Source organism: Salvelinus fontinalis, chromosome 36, assembly GCF_029448725.1.
Source record: "Salvelinus fontinalis isolate EN_2023a chromosome 36, ASM2944872v1, whole genome shotgun sequence".
In the NCBI taxonomy this organism is placed as follows: domain Eukaryota; kingdom Metazoa; phylum Chordata; class Actinopteri; order Salmoniformes; family Salmonidae; genus Salvelinus; species Salvelinus fontinalis.
The window spans coordinates 19,227,209-19,249,737 of NC_074700.1; the positions used below are offsets into that span (position 1 = coordinate 19,227,209).

Sequence of the window (22,529 nt, forward strand, 5' to 3'; positions counted from 1 at the left end):
AATACATCCACAGGTACACCTCCAATTGACTCAAATGATGTCAATTAGCCTATCAGAAGCTTTTAAAACAAGACAACATTTTCTGGAATTTTCCAAGCTGTTTAAAGGCACAGTCAATTTAGTGTATGTTAACTTCTGACCCACTGGAATTGTGATACAGTGAATTATAAGTGAAATAATCTGTCTGTAAACAATTGTTGGAAATATTACTTGTGTCATGCACAAAGTAGATGTCCTAACCGACTTGCCAAAACTATAGTTTGTTAACAAGAAATTTGTGGAGTGGTTGAAAAACGAGTTTTAATGACTCCAACCTAAGTGTATGTATACTTCTGACTTCAACGGTATAAAACATGAATACTATATATGAATACATTTTTTAAAAGTTATTCAAGTATAACATTACCAACGTTATAATAAATTGCCATAGATTTTATGTTAATTCCCAAATGACTGAAGATTACAGTAACCGTGGTAAATCACAGATCACTTTGCAAACCTACCTGTGCCTTGTAATTCCCACATATCTTTAAGATATTTTCTAATTTCTCTTCCTCATGAGGAGGATAATGAAAGTACACAGAAGTAACAAGTAATTGCAGATGTGTGATTTTACTGATATCAATTTTGTTTATGTATTATTAAGTGATTAAAACCAAATTGGTAATGACATTACCAAAAATTCAGTAACGGAATTACTGCAACTGAATTGGTCACAATGGGAAATCATTATTTTCTACAAACCACAGTCAACTGCTACTGTCCTCCAGTGTTAATTTTGGCACTCTTTTTTTAGATTTAGTCTAGTCTTCATGATATTTTAGTCAAAATGACCAAGTCTTAGTCACATTTTTGTCATTTGAATAATGGTTTAGTCAAGTTATTGTCAAAATGATGATAACAGTGGGCCATTTTGGTCAACTAAATGCTCTTTCTTTTTAGTCACATGACATTTGCATTGCCTCATGAACCTACAGTGCACTCGGGAAGTATTCAGACCCCTGGACTTTTCCCACATTTTGTTACATTACAGCCTTATCTAAAATTGATTAAATCGTTTTTTGTCTTCCTCATCAATCTACACACAGTACCCCATAACATTTTTAGCAAATGTATAAAATAAAAAAAAACGGAAATATCACATTTACATAAATATTAAAACCCTTTACTCAGTACTTTGTTGAAGCACCTTTGGAAGCGTTGAGTCCTCAAAGGTATGACGATACTGTATTTGGGGAGTTTCTCCCATTCTTCTCTGCAGATCCTCTCCATCTCTGTCAGGTTGGATGGGGACCGTCGCTGCACAGCTATTTTCAGGTCTCTCCAGAGATATTCCATTGGGTTCAAGTCCGGGCTCTGGCTGGGCCACTCGAGGACATTGAGACTTGTCCCGAAGCCACTCCTGTGTTGTCTTGGCTGTGTGCTTAGGGTCGTTGTCCTGTTGGAAGGTGACCTTTCATCCCAGTCTGAGGTCCTGAGCATTCTGGAGCAGGTTTTCATCAAGGATCTCTCTGCACTTTGCTCCATTCATCTTTCCCTCCATCCTGACTAGTCTCCTAGTCCGTGCTACTGAAAAACATCCCCACAGCATGATGCTGCCACCACCATGCTTCACCGTAGGGATGGTGCCAGGTTTCCTCCTGACATGACGCTTGGCATTCAGGCCAAAGAATCTTGTTTATCATGGTCTGAGAGTCCTTAAGTGCCTTTTGGCAAACTCAAAGCGGGTTGTCATGTGCCTTTTACTGAGGAGTGGCTTCCATCCGGCCACACTACCATAAAGGCCTGATTGGTGGAGTGCTGCAGAGATAGTTGTTCTTCTGGAAGGTTCTCCCATCTCCAGAGGAACTCTGGAGCTCTGTCAGAGTAACCATCGTATTCTTGGTCACCACTCTGACCAAGGCCCTTTTCCCCGATTGCTCAGTTTGGCCGGGTGGCCAGCTCTAGGAAGAGTCTTGGTGGTTCCAAACTTCTTCCATTTAAGAATGATGGAAGCCACTGTGTTCTTGGGACCTTCAATGCTGCAGAAATTAATGTCCAATCAATTTAATTTACTACAGGTGGACTCCAATCAAGTTGTAGAAACATCTCACAGATGATCAATGGAAACAGGATGCACCTGAGCTCAATTTCGAGTCTCATAGCAAAAGGTATGAAGACTTATGTAAATACGGTATATCAGTTTTTCAATACATATGCAAAAATGTCTAAAAACCTGTTTTCGCTTTGTCATTATGGAGTATTGTGTGTAGATTGATGAGGCTTTTTTAATTGTATTTCATCTATTTTAGAATAAGGCTGTAACTTAACAAAATGTGGAAAAAGTCAAGGGGTCTGAATACTTTCTGAACGCACTGTATAGTAAAACATAAATCACTGACTTCCATGTGCTCAAACATACTGTAACGACCCTGGGTTCATAAGCGCAGAAATCGACTCTGCCTCACGAGCATGCTTTTGCGGCACAGTCGATAGCGCGCCGGACCTCGGGCTAGGAGGTCGAGGGTTCGAGACCTGCTCCCTGCTGTTTCATTACAATACATAGCCTTGTCCTACCAACATATTTTTCTGCATAATGTCCTATTCTTTTCCCCTTTTCCCAACAGCAGACATATGCCAAATATAGAATATATAAGAATTATCTGGACATGTAAATTCAGCCTACATAGATATTGCACTTTACACAAAAAACAAACAGGCCCACACAAGCGCAGCGCGAGAGAGAGAGAGAGCGCGCGAGAGAGAAAGAGTACCACAATCACCAGATGGTGTCGCAAAGTTGTATGGGGATGCACCTCCGTCACTCGGTCGCCTCATTGCCTTTGTTAACAACGTTCCACAGACGCCGCAGCCACATTGGTGTCCAAAAGTAGAACGGGAACTAATGACTGATTCGCCCAGTGAGTACTGTAGTCGAGTCACTGAACCTAGTGTCCAAATCGAGTCCCAATGGTTGGGTCACAAGTCGAGTCACGAGTCCCTGTGGCTGAAATCCAAGTCCCAGTGCTCAAATCTGAGTCACTGGGTCCACATTAACAAATAAAAAAGAGATTGTGGTACTACCAGTCAGATATAGTGTAGTGGCAAGGGGAATGTAGTCAACAAATGGTTTGCTATCCCCTTTCCTTTCTTTCTGTGGCACCAAATGTTTGCTTATAGACTACTGGTAATGTTACCAGGGCCATGTTCTGTTGCAGAACGTTCTCGAACGTTGCAGAAAAAATATATTGAATAGAGCCGACGTCATTCCTTATTCAACATATCAGAGGCATGTTTGTTCTTCATAACATATTTATATATGAACATATATGAACGTTCCAAAACGTTGCGTCCTACTGAACGCTCCCCAGATTGTTAGCAAATTTTTATTTTACCTTTATTTAACTAGGCAGTCAGTTAAGAACACATTCTTATTTTCAATGACGGCCTAGGAATAGTGGGTTAACTGCCTTGTTCAGGGGCAGAACGACAGATGTTAACCTTGTCAGCTCGGGGATTCAATCTTGCAACCTTTCGGTTACTAGTCCAACGCTCTAACCACTAGTCTACCTGCCGCATAATGAGGTAACATGACTGGTGAACAAGGTGTAGCCTAAACAAATGGTTAACGGTCCTCTCCGCAAGTAGCCACGTTTTATAGCTACATCGTTGTTTTACTATTAAACTCAATGATGCTATTGTTTTTAATTTCGTAAAGCAACTTGTGTTTCTTTACCAGGCAAAGGCTAGAAGGCGGGTGACTACCTACGGGGAAGCAAGAGTCACCTGCACGATGTGTATAATCGGAGCCGGAGCCGGAGCGGAGCCAGTCTGCCCATACTGATTACTTGCTCCCCGCAGCTCACCAGCTGATTTAGGCTGTGTGTTGCATCTCCTTCACACTGCTGAACACAACTGCGCTGCACATCTGTGCTGCTAATATTAATTGTGCTTATCACTAAGCTCTCAATCTGCAAAAACTCTTGTCAAGTTTAGTAGTCGCACTTTAGTCAGAGATAATTTTGTCTCGTGATAGTCAACTGAAATAAAAAATAATTTCCTTTAGTTATAGTTTTTGGTGTATATTTAGTCAGTTAAAGTCTCGAAAATTGCCACAGATTTTTTTTGGGACGAAATTATCACTACTGTCCTCCCTTCCACTGCCATACTGTTACGGTCAACTGATAACTGTTAATGTCGTCTGGTGGTCAAAGCAAAAGAGTTTAAACAGTCTGGAGAATATCTCTCTCCCTCCCTCCCCATGAACACACTCTTTTCATTTACTGTAACCAGCATCCTCACCCACTGAGCACCTACAGACACCAGACGTCCATGAAAGTTGACATTTGGTCAGTCCACCCTGGCCTTGATGTTAACTTCCACAGACAGGGTCAGATTTGTTCCAGTCTGGTCTATCATATAAGTATGTTTCACAAGTTTGGATAGCACAGTACAGTGAGCAGAGCACTGTAGAGTACAGTACAACACAGTACAGTAGTACAATACAGTAGAATAAAGAAAAGTAGAATATACCACAGTATATTGTAATGTACTGAACTCTGTTGTATTGTACTGCACTGTACTCTACTGTGCAGCGATGTCCAAATTTGTGAAACATGAGGACAATGACATTCATATCCATAATTATGCATTTCTGTGTACTACAGATCAGGGAGCCATGATGTAATTCTGTTACCGTAATTCCGTTACCAGGTGTATATCCACTTCACTTACTGTAGTTCAATAGCCAAAATAGATTTTTTCCAAACTCAAGGTGCCATGTCATAGCTGACACCCCATTCTTTCTGCAGACATCTTTTGAACTTAATTCGGGGCAGAGTTTTTGGGAAACATGGTCGCATAAAAACCTGAAGGAGATTTTACCATAATTCCATTACCAAAGTTGGCATCTGTACCATTCTTCTACCAAATTAGTTTTTGTGAATGTTTTATTGGAAATCGTTAAATGTAGTCCTTGTGCATAGATATGTATGGTTTGTTAAACTTTGGCATACATTTTAAAGTGGAAAAAAAACTCAAGGTGTAATTCCATTAACGTGGAATTGCTCTACTTTAAAATGGAGATAGCCTCAATGGCACTGCCCATGCTGTCATAGACGGTATAATGTCACAGATACAAAGATGAGTCATCCATCTATATCTAAGGCATGTTGTTCACACGTGTATCTGCCCTCTAATTGGCTAAAATGGTCCTATCTAGTCTCGCCTCCTCCCACCTGCCTTCCGTCTTTGAGGACATATTTGTATTGTTAGAGCGGTCACTTGACTATCTTGCAGTGGAGGCTCCTCAGAGGAGGAAGGGGAAGACCAACCTCCTCAGTGAATTTCATAAAAATTTAAATGTTCAAACATTAACAAGTTATCCTTTTTAGATAAAACTATACTAAATATAATCACGTCACCAAATAATTGATTAAAACACACTATTTTGCAAAGGTCAACAGTAGCCTCAACAGCACTCTGTAGGGTAGCACCATGGTGTAGCCGGAGGACAGCTAGCTCCCGTCCTCCTCTGAGTACATTGACTTCAATACAAAACCTAGGAGGCTCATGGTTCTCATCTCCTTCCATAGACTTACACAGCAACTGTGTTTACGCGTGATCAGGTGTGTATTCATTCTGCCGATTCTGTTGAAAAACGTTTCTTACACAGAAGCAAACAGAACAAAACGGGGATAAACATACCTGCATTTGTTCAATAGAAACTCTCGTTTGCAACTGTTGGACTAATGATTACACTCACTATTAGCTAGATGCAGGCAAGAGTGTGCAAGGCAGTATTTATTGTCCCTGTCTGTCCATGTGTCACTGTCTGTCACATCAAATTTGTGTCTCGACCTGTGCACCTACATTGTAAACTTTCATTCATAGGCTAGGTTGCAGCAACCTCCTGATAGGTATAGGGAAAATGTGAGTATCATGTAGTAGCCTAAACCTATCGCTGTTACATTGAACTGGGTGAATGGAATATGAATGACAGTCATCCAATATGCTGTAATAGAAATAAGAGACTGACCGCCACTGCTATCTTGTCAACATAATAGACAATCTTTGGGTGTTTGCTCCGTTTGGTGGGTGTGGCATGAAGCAGTGACGTATTTAAAGGGCAGCGGCCATGCTGACAGCGTTCCCGAACCCCTCCCCGTTTTTCAACTGGTTGTTCAGAACGGCACCTTTTCTGTTTCAATGAATGTTGCACACCGCTTTTTTAGACTGAACGCAGCCAAGGTAAGAATACATTTAATTAAGTTGTCAAAATAAATGCACAAACTGAAATAAATAATTTAACAAAAATGACACAGCTAACTGGGGGCACTTGCTAGCAATAATGGGACTACTTAGCAGTTGCAGTACACAACACGTTGAAAACTAGTAGAAAAGTCAGAATGTCACAATTTACCCAAAAGCGCACTGCAAGAACGCATGCCGCCATTTCAAGACTGTGCTGTAATTTAAGTAAAAGACTAGAAAATGTAGTCTAGTTCACTGAAGTCTTCCTCATGTCATGTTGCATTAACACATATGAATCTATCAGGACAAGACCCGGTTCAAATTCCAAGGGAACATTTTACATGTAAAGGCCAACATAAAGCATTTGAGTTTATTACTTGTCAGCGTTGGTCTAAATCAATTGTAATCCACAGAGAACAGTGACAAGGCCATAGAACCCATTTAAAGAGGTTTAACAGGGGGTGACAGGAGGACAGATGCCAGCATGATGTACTGTAGTAGTACTAGAGAAGCTTGGTACAGTATGCAGAGAGCTTGCTTGCTAACAAGGAAGTGGAGATGAGGGAGAATGGGCGAGGAGAGAGTCTGAGGTGGATGAAAGAGAGTGGCAGGCCTGGTAGGGCAGACCCCTGGGGAAGCAAGAAGTAGAGCGATAGAGTGAAAAGGAGATGGATGGAGAGACAGAGAAGAGATGTGTGTCTGTCTACAGCATCACAGAGAGAGAGAGAACAAGACCTTTAGTTTGAAAGTGAGCAGCAGCCAGCAGGGACAGCGACGGAGGAGAGAACAAGGAAAGAGAGAGCGAGAGAGGGGAGAGAATGAGGAGTCAGAGAAGGAAGAGAATAAGAAAACGTTGCAGCAAAAACCTTAAATTAGTGTGAGTGTCAGACACGGAGAATACAGTTAATAGATAGTAGAGGAGGGCGAGAGTTGAATGTGTTTACAATATATTGGAATAGAGTGGACCAGTGCACTAGGTTTGAAGTGGCTAGTTGTTCTGGAACTCTGACATTTGGACTGTTTAAAGAGTATATTTTACAATACGTTGTTACTTTATGATGACTCAGAATAGATTAGAATTCTGAATAACAACGCAGGCTTTCTAATGTCTGGGGATGATATTGGCGAAGTCATCTATGTAGTACGGAGAGGGCAAAGATTCAAACGGCTCGTCAGAATAGGGACGTACTACATGATATCTATAGATCACCAGACATCAATGGATGTCATCACTTCCTGTACATAAGAGCCAATTATGTCAAAGCTATTTACAGAAATAATTGCAAAGTAAGGTTGTGGAGTGAAACCATTCAATGTGACTAATGCAAGTGGATAATTGCTGTGTGAATCTACCTTGTGTGTGTGTGGGGGGGGGGGGGGGGGGGGGGGCACAGGGGTCCTTCAGACAGGTTTCTGTTTGAGTGGCTGTAAAGAGCTGTTGTTGGGGAGTTTGAGGGTAGAGTGACGGGAGAGAAAGAAAGAGAGGAAATAGAGAGTGGGAGGGAAACAGAGAGAGATGGTGGGGGGGGTGCGCTCCTATTAAAGTATCTCTATTTTAATTTATTTGTCTTGTTTGCCATTTCTTCTAACATGGACTTCGCTGTAATTTAGAGAGAGCAATAAGGAGGCAGGCAGCAGCAGAATGAGTCAGACCATCACTTAGGCTGTGGGAGAAGTAGCGAGGAGAGGAGAGCTGTTAGCATAACTGTGAATATTCATAATTTTAGCCCTGAAATGGCCAATGGACAAGACAGTGATTCAGATCAGCCAGGAACTATGATGATAAGTGCCCAGTCCATCTCAGCTTATCTCATCAGATCAACAGTTAAACCTGCATCGGTGGCTGGCTAACGTCTGTTATACCCATCATGTATGTCAGTGAGTGTCAATGTTCTTTATCAAGACAAGCTCATAACAGTTTATGCTGTGTAGACTATACATTTTCATGTGCACTGATGTAAGATCAGATTTTCTTTCTGTCCAACGACTGAGGTAGTTATAAACTGGTCCCGGATCAGTGAAGACAGCTCCCTCTGCAGTCGTTACAGAACCTAGACACTAGGGCTGACCCCAATTAGTTTACTGGTCGATTGTTTGGTCGCTAGGCTGTTGGTCGACCGAGACTGTTTTAGTCGAGCAGTAAAAAAATATATATATATCTCAGTGAACCGAAAATGTGGTCAGAGTCTCCATATGGAGGGTGTGATGCAATTGCTGAGCCTGCAGAGGCCAAATCGAGCTCTGTACCGCATCGCCACGAGCCAAATTTTTTAAAAATGCAGAGGGCTCTGTATAGCTCCGCATTGTCATGGTTGGTTGACGGTAGGTGGGGGCGGTACATCCTGTATAAACACAAACTCACTTCCTTGACAACTTCCTTCACAACAGCTCTGCACTGCTCCACGAAGAGCAAGAGGTATGAATGCCCTGACTTCTGCTGAGGCCGTATCACTGTAAATGCTACATGGCAAATGCAGATGTCGGATTGACCATGCACCCAGATGCATAATACACTTCTTTCTCCAGAATGCACTCTCTCCCGATAATTTGTGCGCATTCATTGTTTCATAACTTAATTGTGTGAATTGTTTGCGTCTGATTGTTAGTGTGTTAGTGGGACTATCATTTGTTTTTCAACAGGACAATGACCCAAAACCCACCTCCAGGCTCTGTAAGGGCTATTTGACCAAGGAGAGTGATGGAGTGCTGCATCAGATGACTTGGCCTTTACAATCACCCGACCACAATTGAGATGGTTTGGGATGAGTTGGACCGCAGAGTGAAGGAAAAGCAGCCAACAAGTGTTCAGCATATGGGGGAACTCCTTCAAGACTGTTGGAAAAGCATTCCACATTAAGCTGGTTGAGAGAATGCCGAGAATGTGCAAAGCTGTCAAGGCAAAGGGTGGCTACTTTGAAGAATCTAAAATATATTTAGATTTCTTTAAAAAAAAATTGGTTACTACATGATTCCATATGTGTTGTTTCGTGATTTTGATGTCTTCACTATTAATCTACAATGCAGAAAAGACTAAAAATAAAGAAAAACCCTTGAATGAGCAGGTGTGTCCAAATTTTTGACTGGTACTGTAATTCACCTGTAGTACATTTACCATTCATTCCTATAATTTCTAATCTACAATGTTCGTTACTTTGGTTACGATAATTTGTTTTAATGCATTCAATATTATTATTCTAGTATTTCCATTGTCATTGTCGGAGTGGACACATTGCTTGCAGAGTACACAACCTATGCTACACTTGTGAGAAACAAGTTTTGGTTTATCTCATTCCATTTACGAGTTTTGTAAATTTAGCCATTGTCTTTTGTTTGGAGCGCTCCTGTCAATGTTGAATAAGGACACGCATGCATAGATGTATGCCTATAGGCTACCTGGCCTGCGGGCAAATGTAGGCATATCAATGTGCCCATTTAGGGATCTGATAGTATTTCTGATTGGCTTAACACACCACCACTAATGACCTGTGGAGCTTCTCAAAGTCATGTTTTCTCCACCTTAAACAGCAAGTAAACAAAGTCTGTTTTAACCTCCACTGAGAATTACAATAGTTCCTCAATGTATTTGAAAAATCTTTCCAGCTTTCTTCGGTTTATATTTAGGTGCAGGAGTTCCACAATGATTTTGAGCTAATATTCTATAAGAGGAACAGGAGCTCAAGCAGTAGAACATTTGAGAAGAGGTACTCAGCTCTGGTGAGCGAGCACCTGCCCAAGTCAAGCACTGCTTCTTATCCCTTGCGCAAATAGCCTGCAGCTGTGTTTGTCCCGAGCTCATTGTCCGGAAACTCTGAGGGCCAAGAATATTTTATACAATGTTGCAAGTTCGCTAGCACAAGCTTCTGGCTGGACCCTTAATAGAATGTTTCAAGTTCGTTGCAGACAGGCCATGTGTAGCCAATGTGATTTATAGCATATTTATTTTTATCAGGATATTTTCTACCTGCAGGCTGCAATTTTTAGATGCATGCCAGCAAAGCCACTACACAACACTATAGAATACATTAATTGCACTATAACAGTGACAACCGGTGCCCACAAACTGTTAGGGCCTACATAAAGCTGTCCCAACCACAGAAATTGCTTTTCAGCACCATAGAGTGAATCCTTACCACTGCTACACCTGGCTATCAGTGGAGCCTTGTCTGGCAGCGAAACAGTTAATTCAGCTTCATTTAATGCCTTTTAAAAAACATAGCTGATATGGGTGACTTGCTTAAAGAAATGTGGTTTCTGCTGACAATTGAGATGTACAAACTATGGCATAAGGGAACGTTGAGAGGAAATCAGTAATTTCGATTAAGACAATGAGCGAGCTAGGACAGACGTAGTCAATATAACTATTTGTTCAGCACTTTTGAAATGTACAGTGACAGAATATTGTGCGTTCTTACAGTATTCTCCCAGTACACCAACGTAGAACCATAGGATAAATAAAGGGGGCATATAAGCAGACAATGAAAGCTCTTACAATATTTGATGATGACATTTCTCTAAAACAGGCTATAGGCTACATGTGCACCACCAAGTCAGAACAGTAGGCTAAGTTATGATGGGGAAAGGGACCAAATTATTAGGGTGAGGCACATGCAGCTTACTACACAACATACACTTACTATTACTTTCTTAGCTGCAGTATGTATATCTCCCTGGCATATTACATAATTTATGCAGCAGCATACAATACATTTCTGAACTCACCTTGTTGCGCTGTGCTCACTTGAACAGGAAGGTGGCGCGGCAGTCTTTCGTGGGCAAATTTTGTATCAAAGTCTGGCATTCACTGGATTTATGGTGCTTTCAAGACAACTGGGAACTCTGGAAAAAAACAAGGTTGAATCATGACGCAGTGATCTTCGGGTCGGAGCTCTAGAAAGAGGCCAGAGTTCCCGACTTGGAATTCTGAGTTGGATGACTGTTCAAAAAGTGTTTTCCCAGTTGGCGCTTGTTTTTTCCCGAGTTCCCAGTTGTCTTGAACTTTCTGAAGTCTGAGATGTCCCAGTTCCGAGATTCCAGTTGTTTTGAACACGGAAAAAGTCATGCTGGATTGACAGCATGACCAATGCATTCAACCTTTTCTGGCCCATGGCATGTGCACTTTTTCCTTTTAAGCTTGGAAAAGAGACCCTTAAACCCAGACTTGGACTACACACCACTCCACTGAATAGCAGGATAGTAATTGTTTTGCAACACTTGCAGTTAGCCACTGATTCCTTCCAAACCACTCATTGTTGAATTTGCGATTTCTAACTTGTTGTGTAATGTTTATCTCCAACGGCCGATGAGCACCGATACGTTTTATCTATAATTTCTCTTCATAATTTCTCTTCACATGACAAGGACTGAAAAGGATTTGCCAGTAGATTGTCGACTTGATTCATGATAATGACTGTTAGCTTGCTAGCTACAGTTGAAGTAGGAAGTTTACATTCACCTCCTGACATTTAATCCGAGTAAAAATTCCCTGTCTTAGGTCAGTTAGGATCACCACTTTATTTTAAGAATGGGAAATGTCAGATTAATAGTAGAGAATTATTTATTTCAGGTTTTCTTTCTTTCATCACATTGGGTCAGAAGTTTACATATACTCGATTAGTATTTGGTAGCATTGCCTTTAAATTGTTTAACTTGGGTCAAATGTTTCAGGTAGCCTTCCACAAGCTTCCCACAATAAGTTGGCTGAATTTTGGCCCATTCCTCCTGACAGAGCTGGTGTAACTGAGTCAGGTTTGTAGGCCTCATTGCTCGCACATGCTTTTTCAGTTCTGCCCACAATTGTTCTATGGGATTGAGGTCAGAGCTTTGTGATGGCCACTCCAATACCTTGACTTTGTTGTCCTTAAGCCATTTTGCCACAACATTTGAAGTATGCTTGGGCTCATAGTCCATTTGGAAGACCCATTTGCGACCAAGCTTTAACTTCCTGCCTGAGGTCTTGAGATGTTGCTTCAATATATCCACATAATTTTCCTCCCTCATGATGCCATCTATTTTGTGAAGTGCACCAGTCTCTCCTGCAGCAAAGTAACCCCACAACATGATGTGGCCACCTCGTAATTCACAGTTGGGATGGTGTTCTTCAACTTGCAAGCATCCCCCTTATTCCTCCAAACATAACAATGGTCATTATGGCCAAACAGTTCTATTTTTGTTTCATCAGACCAGAGGACATTTCTCCAAAAAGTACGATCTTTGTCGCCATGTGCAGTTGCAAACCGTAGTCTGGCTTTTTTTATGGCGGTTTTGGAGCAGTGGCTTCTTCCTTGCTGAACGGCCTTTCAGGTTATGTCAATATAGGACTCCTTTTACTGTGGATATAGATACTTTTGTACCTGTTTCCTCCAGCATCTTCACAAGGTCCTTTGCTGTTGTTCTGGGATTGATCCGCACTTTTCGCACCAAAGTACGTTCATCTCTAGGAGACAGAACGAGTGTCCTTCCTGAGCGGTATAAATACCATGGTCCCATGGTGTTTATACTTGCGTACTATTGTTTGTACAGATGAACGTGGTACGTTCAGGCGTTTGGAAATTGCTCCCAAGGATGAACCAGACTTGTGGGGGTCTACAATTTTTTTACTGAGGTCTTGGCTGATTTCTTTTCATTTTCCCATGATGTCAAGCAAAGAGGCACTGAGTTTGAAGGTAGGCCTTGAAATACATCCACAGGTACACCTCCGATTGACTCAAATGATGTCAATTAGCCTATCAGAAGCTTCTAAAGCCATGACATCATTTTGTGGAATTTCCCAAGCTGTTTAAAGGCACAGTCAACTTAGTGTATGTAAACTTCTGACCCACTGGAATTGTGATACAGTGAATTATAAGTGAAATAATCTGTCTGTAAACAATTGTTGGAAAAATGACTTGTGTCATGCAGATGTCCTAACCGACTTGCCAAAACGATAGTTTGTTAACAAGAAATTTGTGGAGTGGTTGAAAAACGAGTTTTAATGACTCCAACCTAAGTGTATGTAAACTTCTGACTTCAACTGTAAGATTTTTAAAGTATGATGTTGACATGATCAGTCCAATCAAAACTATTTTAGATATAACCTGATTTGATGGCATTTTATCTGTGGCCAATGACCTTGAGCCTTCTTGGATGGGCACTTCTAATGTAAATTTGCGGCAGTACCCAGGGTGCTTGAATTTTTGAGCTCTACCTGTAGATTTTGCGGTGACGTAGTGTCCCCATGAGTGACAATCACGGCGCAGCTAGAGAACATTACCAACCCCTATGCTCCGTATTTTCCGCTGGCTGCCCCACCACCACAGAAAGCACTGAGCTAGGCTGAAACACCTGCATTTTGGAGCTGCCTTACGCAAGAAAACAAAAAGAGGCCATGTTTGTATGCGGCTTTATTAACTCAATGAACAGACGACTTCCGGTCGACCAAGATTTTTTTCAGATAGACAGCCCTACTACACACATACACACACGCACACACTGAGATCCAGAGGACTGGCCACCCATCAGAGCCTGGTTCCTCTCTAGGTTTCTTCCTAGCCACCGTCCCTCTACATCTGCATTGCTTTCTCTTTGGGGTTTTAAGCTGGGTTTCTGTATAAGCACTTTGTGACAACTGCTGTTGTAAAAATGGCTCTACAAATACATTTGAGCACCTCTCACTGTTAAGCTTGTAGAACAACCAGGCTGCCAGGCTGGCTGGTGCTTGTGGTAAGAGAGGGAGAAAATAGCCAGCAGGCCTCTTGAGTTAAAGTGATGTGTCACTGTGTGATGTGTGGAAATATTCTCAAACCCCCAGTTAATGGATGTTCAGACCTCTATCTTATGACTAAGTCAATGAATAATACTGTGATGGACAGGGATGGGCTCTAGAGCACTCGTTGAACAAAGTGTTCTTTAGGGACTACTAAATAATATCAGATGATTTTGACTAGAGTGAGAGGGAATATCATATTGCTTTTCAAGTGGTTTTCCAGGGACTATGCAGAAAGTATCAACCCTCACAGAAACGGTTAGGATTCCGTTACTTGGTAAATAAATGTACAGAGGAATAGAGATGGAAAAGCCCTAGACAGTGTCAATGTACAAACTTTTTGTAACCACCTTGTTGAATGAGGAATGCGTTTTTTATTGAGACTTTTTGGCCAAGTCTCCCTTGGTAATGGGACTTTCTGGTTAAATAAGGTGAGATTTTTTTTATCCAATAACAACCTAACCTAACGTAGCAGGCGTAAAAGAAGCGCCTGAAACTAGATCCCCTACATACTGGTCTTAAAGAGAAGAAAATAAACTGTCAGGGGAGGTTCTCTTCTGCACTGTTCAACCAATCCAGTAAATGTTGAGGAGGAGTTAAGACAGTGTCGCCTTGTTAACGTCCAAAAGAGGAAGTTGCATCACAGGCTCTCTTTCCACTTCCCCTGAAAACCGGAACATCCGGTCGTCGGGGACTTGGCAGAGGCTGCTAACAATCTTACAATAGCAATTGGCTCTCCATCTACAGTGGTGGGTGTGACACCAGCCATGGCTATGATGACATCATCAGTAGGTGACAGTGGGGTTGCCATACTGTGTGTGAGGCACCACTTGTAGAAAAACAGCAGACTGCTCATTACCACATCACTGTCTGTGTGTGATCAACGTCATGCCTTTTCACTCTGCTACCACACTCACACTCTGCTCCCACAAAACAGGCTGGGATGAAACCCCATCCTCCACCAGCACACACACACACACACACACACGGACTCTGGGGATGACATGCCTCCCTCTAAATTAACATAACATGCCTCCCCCTAAATTAACATAACATCAACTGTCACATTCACTCTCCATATGACATATACACCATATGACAAATGCCCAATACGGCTCACTTATAGTACATTAACTATGGATTTCAAAAATACTTTTTGGCCAGCATAGTGATGTTTCACACCGTGATGCAGAGTAAAACCTTTTCAACCACATCAAATGTACATGGATTTGTATAGCAACGATAGAGCAGTGGAAGAAGGCCCTCCTACGCAGACAGGCAGGATGGAGGAGACGAGGATGGCAGCACTCTGCTAAACTTATGTAACAATCCAATCATGTGAGATTACACTCTGATGTACCCTGTGAACAGAGCTAATAGGCAGTCTGAAATGCCTCCCTATTCCCTACATAGAGCACTACTTTTGACCAGGACCCAACCATAGGGCTCTGTTCGAAAGTAGTGCACTATAGACGGAATATGGTGCCACTTGGGACGGCAGTGTAGTGCACTTTAGGATGCCAATAAGAAGGCAGACAATAGCCATACTAACTGACTGTCACTGAGCGTCCAAACTGATTGCTTGTATTCAATGTAATAAAGTTTGTAACCCTGGGAGTGATTTGCACCAATCTTTTTGTTTTCTATCTGTCTTGCTTTATTTGGTAACCAACCCAGCAACAGATTGCTTTAATTTGGTAATTTATTTACAGCTACTTAGTTGTTGTTTAATTTAATTCCTACCTTCTGAAATATTCTTATACCTAATCTATAAGAAGCATTCAGGGGACACAGGTCTGGATCTACATACCTGTGTGCTGTCAGAGTTATTTCCGGAATGTTCTCAAATGATGACAATAGCAAGAAAACAACCAACATCAATTATTTGATATGACTCACAGATGATTATGGTGGCCTGTAGCTAAAGTTAGATAGCAGAAATGTAGGCTAAGTGACCGGAAACGCTGTTTACACCAAAACAATTACCGCCAACACAAGTTGAACTCTCGGGGCATGAAGATACGGAAAAGAACGGATCTTGACCACGAAGAAGAAAAAGAGAGAGCGATATCATTACATCCCGGAATGATTCGCGTGGCAGTTCCGACTGATTTAGTTCGAGTAGCCAAATTACCAATTCCCCGCAATGTATCTTTCTAAATGACAGATCTAACACTTCAGGTGATTTCGAACGAGCTGTTCAAAAGCGCCCCTACATAATTAAATTAGGCTACTTACCTTTTTCTATTTCCTCTTTTCCTCTTCTTTAAGATGCTAACTTGATGTGCGTCCTTTCTTGTTCAGTTAAAATTCCACGGGATTTAGGGATGCAGACAACTGTGACATGCCCTTCGGGAGAACGTCCCTCTTTCAGTGACATTCTGTGAATTCCCTTTTCAGGAATGCGCCGTGGTATGATAGCGCAAAGACTTCTGCAAAAGCATCCTGGAGTGATTCAGTATTCCCCCCACGGACGGACTGTTCCCCCAAAGGTCCGCTCAAACAATTTTGTCTCCCCCTCATTCTCTCTCTTTAGTGGCATACTAGTAAAATATCTGCCATGTCCTATACTTATGATTATGCCTGTACTTTTAACTGTAGGTGGTTGGCTATTGAGGCAATATATATCATCATTGTTTTAGTAAAGATAGAAATGATGACTATTTTCCTCTTAGAATTCAAACTATATGTAGACTACCCTGGGTTGTTGCAGAGAATGGAGAGAAAACAATTATTACAGTATCATGTCTTTTAGGACCTCGTTTGTCTCCTAGAACAAATTGGAGCAATATGGACATGTTTAGGTTGTTCTGTTGTTGATTTGGAGAAATTAGGTAACACAACACAAGTAATTGTGGACAAACACATTTAAATAATGCATGCGCTTGGATTAATTTATGGACGCATACATTAATTTAGAAATGTGTCCACTCATCTGAAGTTGATTATGCATAGTACTGCAGGGAGATAGGAAAAGTCGCGTCGAACTCTGAGGCCTTTTCTCAATTGAAAGCTCAACTCCTTCATCCACTCTTAACCGTCTTCTCTCGCCTTCTTTTGAAAAAGGTCAAAGGTAATCGAAGATAGGCCACGAGAAGAGGGAAAATTGACGAAAATGTGTAAAGGTTTTTACACAATAAAGGTGTAAAGTGATCAAAGAAAAAATGAGTTAGTTGTGCAAGACATTTTACAGATAAAACGATACTTAGCATATTCTTTTTAAACGTGTGAGGACGGTATTTTACCAATGAGAAAAGACCAGAAGTAGGTATGAAGCAGATACTGTACCAAGACTAGAGCACTGCGCACATTGCGCTTTTGGAGACGTGCGTAATGGGTAGATTACACCTTGTCATTCCTCATTCATCCGCTGGAGGTCACCATAGGCCACATTTAAGACACATGGTATTGTAATTGGAATGGCTAGACTACAGCCCTCAAACTCAACTCTGGACCTCGAAGACAGTTCCATTGCATTTTTTTTCTTAATTTTTACCCTCTAACCAGGGACTAATTTAAACCTAGGACACCAGGTGTGTGCAATTAATTATCAGGTCGAATAGAAAACCAGCAGGCTCCAGACATCATAGGGTAGGAGTTGAATACCCCTGCTCTACAGTATATAAAGCATTATGTGAATTCAACAGCTTTATAATATTCTTACCTTTACCTGTAAGTGGATGAGTATTGAATACGTTTCTATAAACCAATAAGGGTGCCATGTACACATGTATCAACATATGGATAAGATATGAAGTTGTATTGTTTATTTTTAATCTTAGTAAAACAAAAACAATTCTTCCACCCGATAACCTCCAGTTAGACCCAGATGTTAGTAATAATGTTGTGTGTCCAACAGTAGACTCTCCCTGGGTTTGTGCCATGATAGGACAGACCCAGGCCCTGGGGTGCATCTCAATACTATCTCTCCTTCCTCCTGAAGTGTACTCTCATTCACTACTTCTGTCACACCCTGGCCTTAGTATTCTTTGTTTCTGTAATATTTTGGTTAGGTCAGGGTGTGACAGGGGGGATGTTTTGTATGTTTTGTCTCGTCTTGGGTGGTTGTATTGTATAGGGGGTTTTGTTGAGTGTATGGGGTTGGGTTTAGTATAGTTGTCTAGGCAAGTCTATGGTTGTCTGAATGGTTCTCAATCAGAGACAGCTGTCATTCATTGTCTCTGATTGGGAGCCATATTTAAGGCAGCCATAGACAGTAGGCTTTCGTGGGTAATTGTCTATGTCTATGTTGCATGTTAGCACTTAGTCTTTCATAGCTTCACGTTTTTTGTTCGTTTTTGTCTTCCTAATATAAGAGGATGTATTTTTCACACGCTGCACCTTGGTCCACTCATTATCCTCAAGACGATAGTGACAACTTCCCACAAATCTAAAAGCAATGGATTGGTGGAGGCATGGGCTGTTAGGAGTTCCCACCATATTTTTTATATCAGTCTTAAGTCAGTGTAGGGAAGTGAACAAGTGCACACTTCAGGAGAAAGGAGAGATTATTGGGACGTGCGCCCTCTCTTTCCTCCCCTTCACTGCCATGAGATCACTCTGGGCTTTATATCCACTGAATGGAAAAAGAACCAGCTTGATGTTTGACACGCCCACGGATGCTCACACACACACACAACGGCCGGGAAACCAAACACAGCAACCCTGTTATTAATTAGTGAGCTGGAGTTGACAGATAGCAAGAAGATCTCATAGTTCCCTTGAAATTTGACGTACTATGGATTACGTCTATTTTTGATGCATTAATTCCATGTGGTTACAGGGTTAAATCCATGTGGTTACAGGGTTAAATCCATGTGGTTACAGGGTTAAATCCATGTGGTTACAGGGTTAAATCCATGTGGTGACAGGGTTAAATCCATGTGGTGACAGGGTTAAATCCATGTGGTGACAGGGTTGAATCCATGTGATTACAGGGTTAAATCCATGTGGTGACAGGGTTGAATCCATGTGGTGACAGGGTTAAATCCATGTGGTGACAGGGTTAAATCCATGTGGTGACAGGGTTGAATCCATGTGGTGACAGGGTTAAATCCATGTGGTGACAGGGTTGAATCCATGTGGTTACAGGGTTAAATCCATGTGGTGACAGGGTTGAATCCATGTGGTGACAGGGTTGAATCCATGTGGTGACAGGGTTAAATCCATGTGGTGACAGGGTTGAATCCATGTGGTGACAGGGTTAAATCCATGTGGTGACAGGGTTGAATCCATGTGGTGACAGGGTTGAATCCATGTGGTGACAGGGTTAAATCCATGTGGTGACAGGGTTGAATCCATGTGGTGACAGGGTTAAATCCATGTGGTGACAGGGTTGAATCCATGTGTTAAAACAGAAACAACTCAAAGGTTAACAGTTTAGGCATTCATTCCGAGTGGTTAAGGTTAGGACTATTGTTTGGGGAAGGCTTAAAACGAAATAATTGCATCATTATAATGAGTACATACACACAACGTGGGTGAAGAACAAAGTCTCTGTCTCTCTTTAAGGACAGGAACATAGCCCACACAAATTCAATAAGAGGGTTGAGGGCAAGATGAGGACGTTCTACTGCAGTGGTTCAGGCTATACTGGGGGTGGATCCCAAATGGCACCCTATTCCCTATGTAGTGTACAACTTTTGACCAGACATCTATGAGCCTACATAGGACACCGATTCTGAGATCTACTTGGGAACAACGTATTACACTGGTTGTGAGTGATAGAAGGCAAGGCAAGGGTGTGGCGATGGATGCCGTGTGTGTGTGTGTATGCACATAACTCTGTGTGTGCGTGTCGGTGTGTGTGCATTCATGTCTGTATGTGTAATTGTTTCAGTAATGTTTGTGTCAGAGGGCAACTTGAGACGTTTCCATCCACATTAATGGACTGTATAACTCATTATTAGTCATCACACTGTGCCACCTTGAATAATATACACACTTAGACATTATACACAATTCACAATACACACTTCAAAATACACACTTGCTCTAGACACTGTATGAAGAGTTTAGATCTAAAATTCCATATCCACCAGTTTTTCACATTGTGCTTTTTTGTCAGAAATGATCGCTTATGGGTACCGTTATGTGTGTGTAAAATATTACTGTTCTCAGATTTTAAATTCATAGATTTTAGATTTTAGGTGAATGAAAATGTGTTTTTTTGCAAAATGCTATATATCCATTGTTTAGCTGGATTGGAATGTTCGTATCCTGTATATTTATTTGACTGTGATATGTGGTTGTCTCACCTAGCTGTCGTAAGATGAATGCACTTACTGTAAATCGCTCTGGATAAGAGAATCTGCTCAATTATAAAAATGTCAAATGGAGATGTTTTACATCCAGATCTCATATTATTGTATTGAATTATTTATTTTGTAAGTTTTTAAATATTGATTTCACAAATGTATCATTTGTACATTTCTTTATTACAGTAAAAATGTAGTTATTAGTTACATTTGACTGTGTAAAACCTAGCAATCCTACTTATTTCTCTGAGAGTGAGACGGACATATAGCATTTTGCAAAAAAAATCATTATTATTTGTCTCTCTGAAATGAAACCATCAAGTGATAGCTTTTAAACAAATACATGGGAAACTGTTGAGCGTGAAAAACCCAGCAGCGTAAGCAGTTTTTGACACAAACCGGTGCACCTGGCACCTACTACCATAACATAAATCCTTCTTTAACCTGTCTCCTCACCTTCATCTACACTGATTGAAGTGGTTTTAACAAGTGACATCAATAAAGGATCATAGCTTCACCTGGTCAGTCTATGTCATGGAAAGATCAGGTGTTCCTAATGTTTTGTACACTCAGTGTATATACACTGCTCAAAAAAATAAAGGGAACACTTAAACAACACAATGTAACTCCAAGTCAATCACACTTCTGTGAAATCAAACTGTCCACTTAGGAAGCAACACTGATTGACAATAAATTTCACATGCTGTTGTGCAAATGGAATAGACAAAAGGTGGAAATTATAGGCAATTAGCAAGACACCCCCCAAAACAGGAGTGATTCTGCAGGTGGTGACCACAGACCACTTCTCAGTTCCTATGCTTCCTGGCTGATGTTTTCGCATTGATGTGCCATCCTGGATGAACTGCATTACCTGAGCCACTTGTGTGGGTTGTAGACTCCGTCTCATGCTACCACTAGAGTGAGAGCACCGCCAGCATTCAAAAGTGACCAAAACATCAGCCAGGAAGCATAGGAACTGAGAAGTGGTCTGTGGTCACCACCTGCAGAATCACTCCTGTTTTGGGGGGTGTCTTGCTAATTGCCTATAATTTCCACCTTTTGTCTATTCCATTTGCACAACAGCATGTGAAATTTATTGTCAATCAGTGTTGCTTCCTAAGTGGACAGTTTGATTTCACAGAAGTGTGATTGACTTGGAGTTACATTGTGTTGTTTAAGTGTTCCCTTTATTTTTTCAAAAAAATAAAGGGAACACTAAAATAACACATCCTAGATCTGAATGAATGAAATATTCTTATTAAATACTTTTTTCTTTACATAGTTGAATGTGCTGACAACAAAATCACACAAGAATTATCAATGGAAATCAAATTTATCAACCCATGGAGGTCTGGATTTGGAGTCACACTCAAAATTAAAGTGGAAAACCACACTACAGGCTGATCCAACTTTGATGTAATGTCCTTAAAACAAGTCAAAATGAGGCTCAGTAGTGTGTGTGGCCTCCACGTGCATGTTTGACCTCCCTACGCCTGGGCATGCTCCTGATGAGGTGGCGGATGGTCTCCTGAGGGATCTCCTCCCAGACCTTGACTAAAGCATCCGCCAACTCCTGGACAGTCTGTGGTGCTACGTGGCGTTGGTGGATGGAGTGAGACATGATGTCCCAGATGTGCTCATTTGGATTCAGGTATGGGGAACGGGCGGGCCAGTCCATAGCATCAATGCCTTCCTCTTGCAGGAACTGCTGACACACTCCAGCCACATGAGGTCTAGCATTGTCTTGCATTAGGAGGAACCCAGGGCTAACCGCTCCAGCATATGGTCTCACAAGGGGTCTGAGGATCTCATCTCGGTACCTAATGGCAGACAGGCTACCTCTGGCGAGCACATGGAGGGCTGTACGACCCCCCAAAGAAATGTCACCCCACACCATGACTGACCCACCGCCAAACCGGTCATGCTGGAGGATGTTGCAGGCAGCAGAACGTTCTCCACGCCGTCTCCAGACTCTGTCACGTCTGTCACGTGCTCAGTGTGAACCTGCTTTCATCGGTGAAGAGCACAGGGCGCCAGTGGCGAATTTGCCAATCTTGGTGTTCTCTGGCAAATGCCAAACGTCCTGCACGGTGTTGGGCTGTAAGCACAACCCCCACCTGTGGACGTCGGGCCCTCATACCACCCTCATCGAGTCTGTTTCTGACCGTTTGAGCAGACACATGCACATTTGTGGCCTGCTGGAGGTCATTTTGCAGGGCTCTGGCAGTGCTCCGCCTTGCACAAAGGCGGAGGTAGCGGTCCTGCTGCTGGGTTGTTGCCCTCCTACGGCCTCCTCCACG

At 41.8% G+C, this 22,529-nt stretch overlaps 1 protein-coding gene across 1 annotated transcript in view; it reads right to left on the reverse strand.

Annotated features, from left to right (window-relative positions):
- The window catches only part of LOC129835359 (ras and Rab interactor 2-like), a 41,117-nt gene extending 24,575 nt beyond the window's left edge, over nucleotides 1-16,542 (reverse strand). The window contains exon 1 of the mRNA XM_055900985.1: nucleotides 16,211-16,542. The gene's annotated coding sequence lies outside the window, so the exon portion shown is untranslated. The remainder of the gene's footprint in view (nucleotides 1-16,210) is intronic.
- Between the last annotated feature and the right edge of the window lie 5,987 nt (nucleotides 16,543-22,529).